Genomic DNA, 14,391 nt, shown 5'->3' with positions numbered 1-14,391 from the left:
CAGGGTATTCCAGGTAGGAGGTTCAATAAACTCTGAGTCATACAAAAGGGCTGTGATTTTGGCCATTTCCATGCAATGGTGGTATAGTGGTGAGCATAGCTGCCTTCCAAGCAGTTGACCCGGGTTCGATTCCCGGCCATTGCAGTTTACCTGTGTGTCTACAATTTAACTTTGTATTTTACGTTTTTTTTACTTCCTGAGATCCCAAAATCCTGTAGATCTCAGGCCGATGGTGCCAAAGTCCTCCAGCTACAGACCTGTAACCCGTCCTCACCACAGCTGTACATCTGTTACACCCTGTAGTTGTCTCGGGGAAAGGGAAGCAACATAAAGCCAGAGTGTTCAAGCAACCACAGCCAATACAAAAACCAAGACAGAGCGAGATCTATAGCGCTCATTGGATCGGTTCACAGCTTAGTGTGAAGCAGCAGGGACGAGGATCAACCTCATCAAGGAGGTCAAGTATCTCAGGTCTTGTTCACGAGTAATGGAACTCTGTTGCTTTGGTTGAAGACAGATGGATGGATGCAGACAAGGTAAGTTCCATTACTGTGAATAATGTAGAGAAAGGACTAACCTTCCTTTGGCAAAAGCTAAACTGCAATGGCCGGGAATTGAATCCGGGTCAACTGCTTGGAAGGCAGCTATGCTCACCACTATACCACCATTGCAGGTGAAGGTGCAAAATCACAGTCTTTTTTAATGAAACTGGTTATGGGAACTCATGTGGCTGGATTTATGACCAAACATGAGCACCGTAGACAACGGCTTTTATTTTGAAATGATTTTTTGCAATTTTTTTTTTTTTTTTTGGAGGATGTTTTGCGTTTCTAGCAGCCCGGCTAGCTCAGTCGGTAGAGCATGAGACTCTTAAAATGATCGCGGTACTGATGCTAATCCCGTTAGCCGGTCTATGGCGTTTTCTAATGCATGTTAGCATTAAGCTAATGTTGGGTGTTGTGTTGTAGTTTTATTCTGTGGATGACAAAGTTACTCTTTCATTTTATTATTCCCTCTTTCGGTCGAAAAAAAAAAAAAAGTACAGTCGAGGAGAGCCGAATCTTCAGAGAATCCGTGCAGACAGGGGGGTTATTTTGATGGACACACCATGAGGCCAATCACATGAGAGGACAAACTGATGTTTGTCTGTGGTTCATACTGTAAAGTATGAACCACAGGGGTCAGACTGAGACTTCTGAAATGTTTCTGAAATGTTTCATAAATAGACTGAACAGGTGAAGGCTTTGGGACGGGGCTCACTGCAGCATCTGCTGTTGATAGCTGCAGAGTGATGTGCGCTTTCCTGTCAGTTCCTCCACAAAAGTCTCCATTAACTCCAGGAACAGTCGCTAATTTAATTAAAAGGACACAAAGGCCACACTGTTGTCACTGATCAAAGATTATGTTACAGCTTCAGCTGGTGTCTTCACTGTGACAAGTGTCTTGTCAGGATACTTCAAATAACACAGACATCAAACTTCACACAGCTACATGTGGTTCCATGGTGTCATCATGAGCACTCTGGACTCTAAATCTGTTATTCATAGCAGTTTTAGATTTAACTAAACTCTTCATGATTGTACAGCACAGCTTGGACAACTGGCAGTGGTGGGAGTCAAACCCATGCCTCTGAAGAGACTGGAACCTAAATCCAGCACCTTGGACCGCATAACCACATAACTTCACCCGTTTCACTGCAATAATGCCACATGTCTCACATTGTCTAACTTCTCAAAGTTGTGACTTTGGATGAAAGATACACTGCTACATGGATCCAAGGCAGTCTAAGGGTCTAAGGCGCTGTGTTCAGGTCGCAATCTCCCCTGGAGGCGTGAGTTCAAATCCCACTTCTGACAGAGACCACTTTTCTTTCACCTCAACTGCAGCAAGGTGTGTTTGGGGACAAAGTTCTTTTGGTCTACTTTTGACCGCCCAAACTTTTAAAAGACCAAAATTCCTTTGACGTGTCGAAATATTGCCATTCTGTCCTTGGAAAATTGAAACAACCTGGTTTTGTCCACTCCACACGTATGAGGAAATGAAAATTTTGAGCCTCTGTGCGATCTAATCAGGCGATCTTTGAGTATTGTGGACTCACTTTGATGGGCAAATTTTTAAGCAAATTTCAGGCAGGAGTTGACCACACAACCATTATAATTTTAAGACTAAGCCACACAGAAAATATATATTACATAACAACTAATTATGCTTGGATGAATGAAATATTTTTTTATATATTTTATATATTTTTTTATTTAACAATTAGTGAAAACACCAAGAACAAGTGTGCATGTGGAGACATCCTCTTGATGATGAAATGAAAATCTGATTTTATTCCCATTTATATTTATAACTGTAAACTACTATCTCTTAAAGGTAAATGTAAAATCAATTGAAGAGTACATCCAAACTTACACGTTGACCAGTGCAATTGCAATTGGTTAGCGCGCGGTACTTATAAGACAGTAACTTGCAGAGTGATGCCGAGGTTGTGAGTTCAAGCCTCACCTGGAGCAGCTGGTTGAGCTTTTGGAAGATTGGTATCTTGTTGCAAAAAGTTAATGAAGCTCAAAACACAAACGTAGTCATGCCAGAGTTCTGCCGACAGAAGCAACAACAAAACTGGAACTAATCTTCACTGCTATGCAGATGAGCCCCACAACCTCTCACATGCTAAGCGAGCGCTCTACCATTTGAGCTAATTCCCCTGGGCTGGCATGCAAGCTAAGCTTTGGAAAAAAAGCAGTGAATAGTTCGAAGGAGGCAGACTGGGTACTCGGCACTAAAACAACATTTGAAATTTGCTTTACTTCCACTGCTAAGGAAAACTGCTGGGAGTTAAAACAAGCAAGGTTAATACTGAAGTTTGTTTTCAAGACTTAAGATCTTCCCTCTTCAGCTAGTGCAGCTTCAGTATGGCATTTTTACGATTGTAACCGAGTGGTTAAGGCGATGGACTTGAAATCCATTGGGGATTCCCCGCGCAGGTTCAAATCCTGCCAACAAAGGTCTGTTGTTGTCACAACATGTGCTTCTTTCATGCTTCTTCTTTTTGCTGCCACAGTCCTGGTCATATTGGATGAACTGTTGGAGTTACTGCCTTCACTGTCAGAGGGCAGAGGGCTGGACGATGAAGGCACACTGGCTGGACGCCAGTGTGGATGTGCTGGGGGCATGAAGGACCTCCAGCACTGTGGGATCATCTTCCTCCATGTCATCCTCCACATCATGCTCCTCAATGAGGAGGTGAATCAGGGTGCACATCCTGCAGCACCTGACCGGTCTGCTGGAGCAGATACTGCACCCCTGTGAGCTCTCCAGAAACAATACGCATAAAGTGATTCATTTCCAAAAGTTAATAAAACTAACAACAGATTTTAAAACTTACAGACAATCGGTCACCTGCCAAGATCAAAATATATATAATCACGCTGTGAACGTGCAAGTAAAGATCAGTATATGTATCACAATCATGGACCAAGCACAAATGAATGGTACCACTTTGGGTCTGTTTGGAGAACATGGGGGGCTGGGTGACGTCATCACCAGAAATTAAATGTGTACTAGCATGCATACAGGGGAATTAGCTCAAATGGTAGAGCTGCTCGCTTAGCATGTGAGAGGTAGTGGGATCAATGCCCACATTCTCCACAGGACTTCAGCTCTTTGTTGGAGATACAGCATACAGGGTGGACTTTGGAGGCTTTTGGTAAACAGAAGCAAGACTGTTATTGTGTATGGAGCTCTGACTGTTGTACTTCCATAGCCATATCTGAGGCTCTAACTCGGACAGCTACAGTTATTCCTTTCTACATAAATGCTTCTCTTTGGGGTTGTCCTGCTCAGAAATTCAGTAAAAATTATGATGATTTGCCATTTTAAATAGATTTCTTCAGATCAGCTACAACAACACAACCAGGAACACATCCAGTGCAGGAACTCCACTGAGAGTGAAGCACCGCTGGGGTTTGAATGCAGAATGTTCTGTTCAGTGCCAGTTTCTCTGCAGTCTGTCTCTCAGGAAACTTTTGTGCTCCTCAGAATTGTGTCCCACTTCCTCAAAGGTTTGAAGTGAAGTGTGAGTCTGAAGAGGTGCTGCCTTTGATCCATCACCTGATGATGTCACCTGATGATGTCACGATACTAAAAAACTGAGCTGACTCCTGTGTACTGTATCTCAGTGGTAGACCGCATGCTTTGCATGTATGAGGCCCCGGGTTCAATCCCCGGCATCTCTAGGATTTATAGTGAAGTGTGTCTCTGAATGAATGAGTCTCAGGCTGATGGTGCGCCGACCTTCTACGTCTCCACGACAATACCATTTGACAACTTTGACAACCTTTGAGTTCACCATCAACAGAAACACAGCAACACAGCAACACAGAGAGGTCAACATGTCTCTGTGGTGCAATCGGTCAGCGTGTTTGGCTGTTATCTGAAAGGATGGTGGTTCAAGCCCACCCAGGGATGTCCTTTGTCTAAACCCCGATGTGGACAGGATCTCTGCCTGTCTTGTGGAAGACTGGGATTTCAATTCCTGAAGGGGGAATGTGTCTTGTGCTGTGTGTGTAAATAATGAGGTTCATCAATACAAAACACCACACAAGTCAGAACCAGAGCTCAGGCTGTTGGTACACAAACAAAGAAAGGCATACTTGTGGATTCACAAGATTATATCAGGATCTGACCTTTTCCTGTTCCATCAGTAACCATCAAAGGAGATGCTGATTCTGTGATGTCACAAAGGTTCTAATGACATCACAGAGATCAAAGACTCCTCCCACTTTTTTGTCATGACCTCCACCATAGAGTGCTGCCTGCTGCAATAATGCTGCCTTTAATAGAAGTTTAGGAACATTTGAGGAAAGAATACATTTTGAAATGTCTGTTTATAGGTTTATCACTATAAACAACGGATCCCCGTTAGCTGTCACTGAGGCAGCAGCTACTCTTCCTGGGGTCCAAATGAAAATGCAAATCTGCAGTCAAACAGGTTCAGGTAGATGCAGAGTCCTACATTAAAACAAACCACTTTACCATCAACCTCAGCTGCAGTATACACATTACACTTCCATTACCAGATCCTCTGTATATACATGTACTTCAGAGTGGTGCTGTGGCTTAGCTGGTCAAAGCGCCCGGTCTTGTAAACAGGAGAAATTTGGTGATTGACTGCTTTTCCACAGGAGGCAAAATTGGTAAGAGTCATGATGGTCAGCTACTTATGTTGGAATATTTTAAGATCCTCTGTACATTTCTGTGCATCAGAGTGGTGCTGTGGCTTAGTTGTCAAAGCGCCTGTCTAGTAAACAGGAAATCCTGGGTTCAAATCCCAGCAGCACCTGTTTTAAGGTTGTTGAAATAAACTCATGTAACCTCTTCTGCAGGAGTTCCATTAAAACTCTCTGACCAATCAGGAGGTAACTGCATCTTCATGTCTCCCTTTGGAACATCCAATCCTGACGTTTTGTGGAAGAGATTAACCAAACCAGATACTATCCAACAAAAACAGCTGAGGACAGTGCTGTGGACTTGAGCCGGTAACAGGCTGAATGATTTCACATCCAATGCTGTTAGCTGGTTAAAGATTTGTAAAAATAAGCCAAAATAAATGCTTTCACACAGGGCCGGTTAGCTCAGCTGGTTAGAGCGTGGTGCTGTTCTCTTCATAGACTTCAATGCAGCCTGAAGTCTTTTTCCAACCAGTGGAACTGCCCCCTGGTGGTCATTAGAAGTGCAGCTTAACTTATCAGATACAACAATACACAAAGTTACAATGATCAGAGCAAGACTGCAGATTGATCATTTCCTTTGTAACAGTTTAGTGATTAGTTTCCAGCTGGCATGTGGCATCATGCAGGGGATGTAGCTCAGTGGTAGAGTGCATGCTTTGACTGTATGAGGCCCCGCGTTCAATCCCCGCCATCTCCAGCATTGATAATGAAGCACGTTGTCAGGAGAGACATGTCACAGGCTCCAGTGGAGCGGTAATTGAGGGATCAGAGTGTTGGAGAGCAGAACTCTTTCCTGTGCTTCAGATACACTGTTTGGTTCTGAGCTGATCATTAATAATCAATGAATGATCAATAATCTCCACAGCTGCTCTGAATGGTGACAGTGGGGCAGCCTTTGTGTTTACATCTGAACCACATGTGATTTGGAAATTCTTCAAAGCAGCTTCAAAGGAGGAGTTTCATTCTGTGAGTACTGTGACATCATCAGGTGACATCATCAGGTGATGTATCAAAGGGCAGCAGCTCTTCAGACTCACATCACAATAAGTTTGTGTCTTATTTGGCTCCATTTGGTGGAAGCTGTGAATCGCAGGATTCAGGGGGAATACATCCATACATACATCTTCACTGAAATAATGACACCTGTGAGAAAGCTCAAGCTGTGTCCAAAGGTTTGGGAAGAGTGAATGCAGAAAGATGTCTTTGAAGCCATTTGGACACACAACCAGTCAGCGGGCAGCATTCAACCTCACAATATTTCATGTGGTTGTGGTTGAAAGACGAGGCAGAATATTGGAAAGGTAACTTTGGGTCTAAAAAAACTGCTTATCGCCCAACGTGTGGCTCGAACCCACAACCCTGAGATTAAGAGTCTCATGCTCGACCGACTGAGCTAGCCGGGCTGCTAGAAATGCAAAACATCCTCCAAAAAATCGCCAAAAAATCATTTCAAAATAAAAGCCGGTTTAGATAATTTTATTTGTATCTTTAGCTCAGATGTAACAAAGCGCAACAATGCTGTCAATAAGGATCTTTCCCATTTGGGTTACTTGAAGTGATGGTGGCCACTGATGCAACACTCCAATGAGTGCTGTCGTTCTCAGGCTGATGGTGCTGAAAGGAGCACATCATCTGCAAAATCCTCCATATACTGACCTGGAACCCCTCCTCACCACGGCTCTCAAAATAATTTTAATAAGAGTTTGGTCTAGACCTGCTCTATATGTACTTGACGTAACTTCATTATGATGTTTTGACGTGAGTTAAAAAAAGAGGCCAAAACATTAGGAGTTTGCTTTTAAGTGGACTTCAATGGCTGTTGTTTGTCATCACATGTACACTTGTGTTCACTTTGGTAATTTGGTAGGATGACTGCACAGGATAAATTGCTCCAAGCTGCGCGGATAATTGAGAGATCAGGGTGTTGCACAAGATAAGTACTTCCTGTGCTTCATTATCAACGCTGGAGATGACAGGGGCCGCGGAGCCTCATACATGCAAAGCATGCACTCAACTACTGAGCTACATCCCCTGGATGGTGCACAATGCCCGCTGTTATGTTATGAATGACAGATGAATGACAGTGTGAAGTTTGCTGTCTGGTTGTGTTACTTGAAGGATCTTGACAAGAAACTTGCCACAGTGAAGACGCCAGCTGAAGCCGTAACATATTGTCACATCAACGGCGTGGCCATTTGACTGCAGGTCAAGAGGCCCCCAGTTCAAATCTGGGTGCCCCCTGCCAAACCTGCATGTTTTTACGCAAGCACGAACTCTGGTTGACTGTGATGTTTCTCATTTCAGCCCACCTGGTGTTGGTATCATCTTTCACTGGCTTCTATAACTTTTGTTCACAGGGAGATGAAAAATGCCTGAATTAGCTGATTAGTTTTCATTGACAAGAAACAAACTGGCAGTGGTGGGTGGTGACAGTGACACTGCAATACCTCGGTTGGGAGAGCGTTAGACTGAAGATCTAAAGGTCCCTGGTTCAATCCTGGGTTTCGGCACCTGAGGTAGTACCAGAGTGAGGTTCAATCTCTGGTTATTTGACCTATAGAAGCTGCTTTTCTTTCACCTCTACTGCTGTAAAGTGTATTTGGGGACAAATGTGTTTAGGTCAACCTTTGACTGCCCACACTTAAAAGACAAAAATTCCGATCCCATCTGCATACCTGTGGGGTTCTATGGTGTAATGGTTAGCAGTCTGAATCCAACAATCTGAGTTCAAATCTCGCTGAAACCTGAGTCTTTCCAGTGAAAAAGTCTTTTGACGTAGAAATATTGCTACTCCGTCCTTGGAAAATGGAAACAACCTGGTTTTGGTCCACCTCACCCATGTGAGGAATTTGTGTGCGACCTAATCAGGCAGTCTTTGCATACTCACTTTGATGGGTGGTTTTTGCACAGGGCGATGAGCTCAAAGGGTGCAATGCTTGCTTAGCACGTGAGAGGTAGTGGGGTCGATGCCCACGTTCTCCACAAGACTTTAGTTCTTTGTTGGAGATACAGCAACAAGTGAACTAAACACAGCAGGTCTCTGGGTGGGCTTTGGAGGCTTTTGGTAAACAGAAGCAGGACTATTGTTGTGTATGGAGCTTTGACTGTTACCAAACTGTTACCTTAACAGGTGAAGGTTCATTCTGATGGAATGAACTGTTTCTACACAAGCTGCATGAATGTGACACAGAGCTCATGTTTAAAGTATTTTTCTTCAGTACTCTTATTGTGTATGAAGCTCTGACTGTTGACATAAGTGCAGGTGACCTAAATTCAGCAGCATCATCAATGTTCTCATCTCATCCACAAGGCTTCATCAGACAGATCGGTGTTGCAGGAGCTCAGAAGCTATCTGGTTAGCTAATGCTGCCAGACCATGCAGGGATGTAGCTCAGTGGTAGAATGTGCACTTCGCAACAATGTCATGAGGCTCTATCCCACATCGGTAACTTGAAGCGATGGTGGCCACTGGTGCAACATTGGTTTGATCCAGCCATGTGTGAGTTCCCATAACCAGTTTCATTAAAAAAGGACTCTGATTTTGTGATCACATGCAATGGTGGTATAGTGGTAAGCATAGCTGCCTTCCAAGCATTTGACCCGGGTTCAATGCCTGGCCATTGCAGTTTAAGTTTTGTCTTACTTTTGTTTTCCTTCCTGAAATTGGTGTGAAATTCCTGTGGAGGCCATGACAAAAATAATGGGAGGAGTCTTTGATCTCTGTGATGTCATTAGAACCACAGAATCAGCATCTCCTTTGATGGTTACTGATGGAACAGGAAAAGGTCAGATCCTGATAAAACTTGTGAATCCACAAGTATGCCTTTCTTTGTTTGTGTACCAACAGCCTGAGCTCTGGTTCTGATGGTGCGGTGTTTTGTTTTGATGAACCTCATTATGAATTAACCTTCAACAGGCTTCAAAGACATTTATAGATCATTCAAGATGGACCTAAAGTCTGACATTTTGGATAATTTTGCTCAGAACAGCAGGCTGCAACAGGGACAGGCTAAAGTGAGCTCAACGAGGTGACGAGGAGGGGATTCAAACCCATGCATTCAGAGCAGGGTATGGATTAGCAGTCCATCATCTTAACCACTCGGCCAGAGCGGCTGTTGTTGAAACGAATGCTCAAAGTTCAGGGATAGACTCAAAGTTCACTGCATCAATATGATCCGCCAGTGAGACGGCCTGAAAAATAAAACACATGGTGTTCAAGATTTCTTTGTGAGGTCAATAGCACAGCTTCTTAAGTCACAATCTGTGGAACATGCAAAACAACTTCTACGTACCATCGCGACTGACTCTGACTCTTCTGAAGCACCAGCATCAGTGGAAGTTCTGCTGCTGTTGAAGCAGAGTTCAAAAACATGAAAAATGGGCTTTTCAAACATGAAAACCTACCCATTCGTGCCAACCAATCTTTCCTTCATTGAGGGAAACATGAGGATTCGTTCTGCAAAACAAAAACGTTAAATGGATGATGTAGCTGATGATGATGCTCTGGAGCTCCCCACCTGGGAAACTTGGTCCATGAAAGCAAACAACCGTCAGAGTCAGGCCGACCACAGAGCCTGTTCTCCTGATCAGCCTGTTCAGTCTCTGTGTGTCTCCTTTTTGTTGCTGCCTGCTTTAGTTTAGTTTATTTGCACATTAGAAGGACACTGATAAAGACTTCATGATAAAACACTGTGCCGGGGAAGTTAGAAGTCACAAAAGGTTTATGGAAATGCTGAAAGCATCAGCGTTTTCATTTTCACATTATTAGACTTTATTATTTATCAGTGGATTCAAACTCTTCACGTTCTTAATGAATTTCACCACCGGGTGTCGTCATCCCTTTTGTTGACGTCACTGCCGTAAATGCTAAAAGCCCGATCAGGAAGTGTGTCCCTCGCCTGTAATCCAAGTTACCGGGAGGCTGAGGCTGGAGGAGCTCTGGGCTGCAGCGGACTATGTCGATCGGGTGTCCGCACTAAGTTCGGTATCGATATGGTGCTCCGGGGGGAGCCCGGGATCACCAGGTCGTCTAAGGAGGGGTGCACCGGCCCAGGTCGGACACAGAGCAGGTCAAAGCCCCCGTGAATAGACGCTGTAGTTCAGCCTGAGTAAGACAGCGGGACCCAGTCTTTATGCTGCTATATATAGATATATATATATATACACGGCCTTGGCACGGCCTCATCCTGTATATATATGGCTCCGGAGCCACAGCAGGGGGCTGAAAGGACCGCATGTGGCTCCGGAGCCACAGGTTGCTGACCCCTGCCCTAATCTAAGTGATTTCCATGTATTTTTCATTGTGAGACAATGTCAGGGAGGGAATTAAAGTTATATAATGACACATTATATCGTCTATATCAATTTCCATGATCTGAAATTTTTTGTCAGGCTTCCTCTCTTGCCTTTTTTGCAGAAACACTGTTGCAGTGTTGCAGTCCTCCCCCGAAAGTGGAACTAAAAGTGTGTCGCTATCATCAACCTTGATAATGAAAACTGAGCACCAGTTAGTGCTCTGATCCTCTTAGATGAGTCCGAACAACATCACTCAGCTCTCCAATATTTTAATGCCGTGCCAATTACAGACATTCTCCAACATGGTCTGTAGCTCTCTAAGTGGGAAACTTGGTCCATGAAAAAAACCAACCGTTGTTGACAGGATTTGAACCTGCGCGGGAGAACCCCAATGGATTTCGAGTCCATCGCCTTAACCACTCGGCCACAACAACTACATGAGCCGCAAGAAAAGTAGAAATACACAAAATAAAACACAAAAAACTAAAAAAGCTGAGCAGAGTGCTGTGGACTTTTGAAGGTGCTGTGTTCAGGTGACAGTCTCCTCTGGAATTGAGGGTTCAAATACCACTCCTGACAGTCTGTGGTGTTACCCAGCTTCTTTGTCTGAGGGCCTTCTGGGAAAGAGCTTTGTTGTGCTTTAAGTCACATCTGTCCTCATTCAGCTGATTCCTCAATTAACTGTAGTACAAACTGTTTGTAAATGTTAGCACCTTGAAACTTCTGACATAGCTTTATTGTCTCTCATTTCAGCATTAAGAAGCAATGTCTATGGCATTCAACCATTCTGTGTGTGAAACAACCGGTGGAGAAGGTGAATCAACCTGAGAGAAAGGAGGAGAGACGGGGGGCTCAGTTGCAGAATAATTTTCTATAGTTAAATTTTTTATTACAGATCGTAGTTCAATTACAGCATTCATTACAGCTTCAGGATGATTCAACTCATCTATAGCGAGGTTTATTGCAAGAAAAGGGTCGTCTGAAAAACTCCTGCAGTCGTCATTACCTTTTTGTTCCATGTCACACTTTTTTTTTTTTTTTTAATTCAAACCACATTAAAACATCATATCCTCATATGCCAGTGCATACAGCCTGTCAAGGAATCTCTCGAGGTGTCTGCATGGAATCATCCTGTGGTTGTACGAGCAGTTTGGTGATCTTCTGTAGGATGGCGACCTGTTTCTTCTGTATCGCTGTCTCCGCTTCTTCCTATAGTCTGGGAAAAAAACTGCTAAAGCTACCACACCATGCAGGGGATGTAGCTCAGTGGGAGAGCGCATGCTTTGCATGTATGAGGCCCCGGGTTCAATCCCCGGCATCTCCAGCATGAAACACAGGAAGTACTTATCTTGTCTAAAACTTAGATTTTTACGATGACAGCAGAGGGGTATCTTATGAAGGAAGTTCAACAGAGCCGGGCTTTGTTTGGGTGAGCTAGCTTGACAAAGTTGAAAGCTCCAACCAGAGATAACGAGTATCACGACGTTATCAACTTGGTTTGTCGACCCAGGCTTTCCTCAGCAGGCTCTGTGCGTGTTCACATAAAAAGGGCTGTTTACAGGGACCTTTAGATTTTCAGTCCAACGTTCTCCCAACTGAGCCATTTCTGGTGGAAGAGTTTGTTTCACAGAATGTGTCAGGAGGGATACGTCACAGGCTCCAGTGGTGCAATCGGTTAGTGCACGGTACTTATATGACAGTAACCTGCAGAGTGATGCCGAGGTTGTGAGTTCAAGCCTCACCTGGAGCAGCTGATTGAGCCTTTGGAAGAAAGTTGGTATCTTGTTGAGGAAAAAAAAATAAGATTCTGTCATGACATCAAAGACTCCTCCCACTTTTTCGCATGACCTCCACCATTGACTATTCATTCTGACTCTGCAACAATTTGATCTACAGAAAGAGGACATGACCTGACTGTGTGTCTCATAAATGTATGAATCCAATCTGTTAAAGTGACGCTGAAATGAATCCTTGTAGCATTAATTGTTCAGCAGCATGACTTGTCATGATACTGAGGTTGTGTCCTGTTTGGGGGTCACCACAGAGGAGGAGCTAGTGAGGACAGGCAGCATTATCAATGGGCTCATCTCATCCAGAAGGTTTCATCAGACAGATAATTGATTTAGCTGTCAGGCTCCAGTGTCATGGGAGACATCTGTAGACCATAAGCCATTTAAAAAAAATCCAGTTTGATGATGATTGGAAATGTCTGTTTATTGTTTATCGCTTGTTAGGATCCCTGTTAGCTGTCACTGAGGCAGCAGCTACTCTTCCTGGGGTCCAAATGAAAATGCGCATCTGCAGTCAAACAGGTTCACAAACCACTTTACCATCAACCTCAACTGTATACACATTACACTTCCATCACCAGATCCTCTGTATATAGATGAATGTTGCAGTGCTGCTGTGGCTTAGCTGGTCAAAGCACCTGTCTTGTTAGAGTCATGATGGTCAGCTACTTATGTTGGAATATTTTAAGATCCTCTGTACATTTCTGTACATCAGAGTGGTGCTGTGGCTTAGTTGGTCAAAGCGCCTGTCTAGTAAACAGGAGCTCCTGGGTTCAAATCCCAGCAGTACCTATTTTAAGGTTGTTGAGATAAACTCATGTAACCTCTTCTGCAGGAGTTCCATTAAAACTCTCTGACCAATCAGGTAACTGCAGAGTCTTCATGTCTCCCTTTGGAACATCCTGCAGTCCATGGTGCCAAAGTCCTCCAGCTACAGGCCTGTAACCCGTCCTCACCACAGCTGTTCATCTGTTACACCCTGTAGTTGTCTTGGGGAAAGGGAAGTTGATTGTCATATAATGATGGGATGGTTCCATACTCCAGAACATCCCTGTGAACCCGCTCATACACCTTCTCCAGATCAAATCTTGGTGTTCCACATGTGCACTATAATTCCAGTGGATAAGACAATCCAATCACAATCACAATGTTTATCAGTTTTTAGGGTGTGGGGGTTAAGAACATCTGAATTAGTTTGAAAGTCACAATTGTTACCTTAACCTTAGCATTTAAAGAAACGCCCTGAGTCATCATCAGCAAACACCAGCTGCTGTTTTCACCCAGGTGGCTGCTACATGGGTTCAACTTGTGACTGTGGTGTTGTCAGTGAAAAGGCTTCTGTTACAAACTCCTAAACTACTTCAACGACTCTGTAGCTGGCCAGTATGGGGATTGAACCCATGACCTTATTTATGCATGGCTTTATTAGCACCACGCTCTAACCAGCTGAGCTAACCGGCCCGCTTGGGTGCTTCTAAGGCTTATTATAAAAGTATACAGAATAAATAGCAGCTTGAACTTTTTGGAAAATTCAGCACGCTAGCATCGGCTGCTGGCTTAGCATGTATTTGTATCAATAAGCCTCTCAGCTGTTCTGAATGGTGACAGTGGGGCAGCCTTTGTGTTTACATCTGAATCACATGTGATTTTGGAAATTCTCCAAAACAGCTTCAAAGGAGGAGTTTCATTCTGTGAGTATTGTGACATCATCAGTCCAGAGTGATTTCTGTGTGTCTGTGCTCATCCATTTGAAGGGAACGTGAGAGAGTGTGTATGCATCTGTGTCATGTGGGAGATCAATGAAAGACGGGAAATGCCTTTGATCTCCAGTGATGTCACACAGTCTCATTGTGGAGTTATTAGTTGTTGATGTTGTTCTGAAAAAATCTGCATCAGTGAAACATTCATTCCAGACTGATATTATCTGTGTCATGGTGTTCAGAGATTTCAGCAGCTCACATCCAACACAGAGACTCTGAGCAGGCCCACCTGGTCTTAGACCCAGACCCAGACCCAGACCTAAATCCAAACCCAGGAGACAGAGGTTGAGTGAGTCAGTGAGGAAGAAGCTG

General features: G+C 43.9%; 9 non-coding genes across 9 annotated transcripts; 5 read left to right on the top strand and 4 right to left on the bottom strand.

Moving 5' to 3' along the window:
- The first annotated feature begins 72 nt into the window (after nucleotides 1-72).
- On the top strand, nucleotides 73-144 carry trnag-ucc (transfer RNA glycine (anticodon UCC)). The gene has a single exon. It is a non-coding gene; the product is annotated as a tRNA-Gly (tRNA).
- Nucleotides 145-599: 455 nt separating this feature from the next.
- On the bottom strand, nucleotides 600-671 carry trnag-ucc (transfer RNA glycine (anticodon UCC)). Its single transcript has one exon. It is a non-coding gene; the product is annotated as a tRNA-Gly (tRNA).
- A 2,257-nt stretch (nucleotides 672-2,928) lies between these two features.
- trnas-uga (transfer RNA serine (anticodon UGA)) lies at nucleotides 2,929-3,005 on the top strand. The gene has a single exon. It is a non-coding gene; the product is annotated as a tRNA-Ser (tRNA).
- Nucleotides 3,006-5,271: 2,266 nt separating this feature from the next.
- Nucleotides 5,272-5,344, top strand: trnat-agu (transfer RNA threonine (anticodon AGU)). The gene has a single exon. It is a non-coding gene; the product is annotated as a tRNA-Thr (tRNA).
- A 1,220-nt stretch (nucleotides 5,345-6,564) lies between these two features.
- On the bottom strand, nucleotides 6,565-6,637 carry trnak-cuu (transfer RNA lysine (anticodon CUU)). The gene has a single exon. It is a non-coding gene; the product is annotated as a tRNA-Lys (tRNA).
- A 4,244-nt stretch (nucleotides 6,638-10,881) lies between these two features.
- trnas-cga (transfer RNA serine (anticodon CGA)) lies at nucleotides 10,882-10,963 on the bottom strand. Its single transcript has one exon. It is a non-coding gene; the product is annotated as a tRNA-Ser (tRNA).
- Nucleotides 10,964-11,781: 818 nt separating this feature from the next.
- Nucleotides 11,782-11,853, top strand: trnaa-ugc (transfer RNA alanine (anticodon UGC)). The gene has a single exon. It is a non-coding gene; the product is annotated as a tRNA-Ala (tRNA).
- Nucleotides 11,854-13,037: 1,184 nt separating this feature from the next.
- Nucleotides 13,038-13,111, top strand: trnat-agu (transfer RNA threonine (anticodon AGU)). Its single transcript has one exon. It is a non-coding gene; the product is annotated as a tRNA-Thr (tRNA).
- A 585-nt stretch (nucleotides 13,112-13,696) lies between these two features.
- trnai-aau (transfer RNA isoleucine (anticodon AAU)) lies at nucleotides 13,697-13,780 on the bottom strand. The gene has a single exon. It is a non-coding gene; the product is annotated as a tRNA-Ile (tRNA).
- Between the last annotated feature and the right edge of the window lie 611 nt (nucleotides 13,781-14,391).

The sequence above is a fragment of the Echeneis naucrates genome, unplaced genomic scaffold (genome assembly GCF_900963305.1).
Source record: "Echeneis naucrates unplaced genomic scaffold, fEcheNa1.1, whole genome shotgun sequence".
In the NCBI taxonomy this organism is placed as follows: Eukaryota; Metazoa; Chordata; class Actinopteri; order Carangiformes; family Echeneidae; genus Echeneis; species Echeneis naucrates.
This window is presented reverse-complemented; position numbering and strand designations above follow the sequence as displayed.